Source organism: Crocuta crocuta, unplaced genomic scaffold (assembly GCF_008692635.1).
Source record: "Crocuta crocuta isolate KB4526 unplaced genomic scaffold, BGI_CrCroc_1.0 scaffold289, whole genome shotgun sequence".
Classification (NCBI taxonomy): Eukaryota; Metazoa; Chordata; class Mammalia; order Carnivora; family Hyaenidae; genus Crocuta; species Crocuta crocuta.
The window spans coordinates 1,630,651-1,631,868 of NW_027533264.1; the positions used below are offsets into that span (position 1 = coordinate 1,630,651).

The 1,218-nt window shown below is 64.0% G+C and overlaps 1 long non-coding RNA gene across 1 annotated transcript in view; it reads right to left on the minus strand.

Annotated features, from left to right (window-relative positions):
* The window catches only part of LOC144217992 (uncharacterized), a 3,142-nt gene that overhangs the window by 1,314 nt on the left and 610 nt on the right, over positions 1-1,218 (minus strand). Inside the window, exon 2 of the long non-coding RNA XR_013331012.1 lies at positions 434-566. This is a non-coding gene — a long non-coding RNA (uncharacterized LOC144217992). The remainder of the gene's footprint in view (positions 1-433; positions 567-1,218) is intronic.

The following is a 1,218-nucleotide window of genomic DNA, read 5'->3' on the forward strand; positions in this document are numbered from 1 at the left end:
CACAACCCGCCGCCCTCCACGCCAGCTTAGCTGGGCTCTGGGTGCGGTGTCGGGAGTCCGAGCCTAACTGTAAATCTGCGTGTCTATCAAAGAGATGAGTCGTTAGCCTCTTCCGTAAGTGTCTGGTCCCTCCAGGCCTTTACCCTGATCCCATCTCCTGCCCCATAAAGGTGTCCTGGGACCAGCTCGGTTGCTTGCTGAGGCTGAAGCACCCAAGGAACAGGGTCTGAGCTGGGTGGGAGGGGGTGGGGAGTGCAGGGTCTGGCCAGGGGCACAGAGCTCTCTTCACTGCTTTCTCCAGCTTTCCGAGATGGGGAAGGGGTTGCACACTGGGCCCTGGATGTAGTCAGTGAGCTGCCTGTAGCTAAGCCAACAAACCCCAGGGCGGACACCCCTTCTGTCACCTTCCCCCGGACCACCGCGGCTCACTCACGTTGGCAGGGCAGGTCTCTGCGGGCCCATGGGCAGGACCGGCCGAGTCAGCGGATGGATGCAGATTAGGCCCCTGCCATCTCCTTGGGCGGGGCTTCCAAGGGCTAAGCAGGAGAGACCTCCGCGAGCAGGAGCTGGCAAGGGGAGCAAAGAGGGAGAGGGATGCTCAGGAGGGCTGCCCCCAGTCCCCAAGGCAGCCGGATCTGGGAGGGGCCCGGAGGAGCCTGAATGAGTGTGTCTGGGCCAGTGGGGGACACTGGGAGTGGGACCACAGCAGGAGAAGGCGAAGGGAGGGAGTGGGCTGGAGGGGCTGTGCCTGAAGGGGCGCTGCCAGGTTGCAACTGGAGCCCAAGGTGGGTAGGGTCCCACCCCTGAGCCCCCCACCGTGGGATGATTTGTTGTCCTCCAGCCTCTGCGTCCCACAGGCGCATAACTCTGGGACAGCTCAACCCCGGTTCGTTGTCTCGCCCAGGGGTTCCCATTACAACCGAAGCCATTTGCAACCCGATTCACCAATTATAAGCCCTTTCCAGGCCGACTGCACGCACCACTCGTTTGGGAACCACCTCCACCCTCCCCAGGCCCTTTCCCGGCGCAGCTCGGCCGGGCCTGGAGTTCCCACCGCAGGGATGCCCGCCCAGCGCAGGGTCTCGGGCTGGGTGGGGAAGCCGAGTCCCGGGACTCTCCTTCCCCAACTCTGGAGGATCCAGAGGAACCGGGAGGATCCCTGGAACTTCAGGGCTGACCGGTCGCCAGAAGGTGCTTTTCGGGCACTGCCCGGGCGAC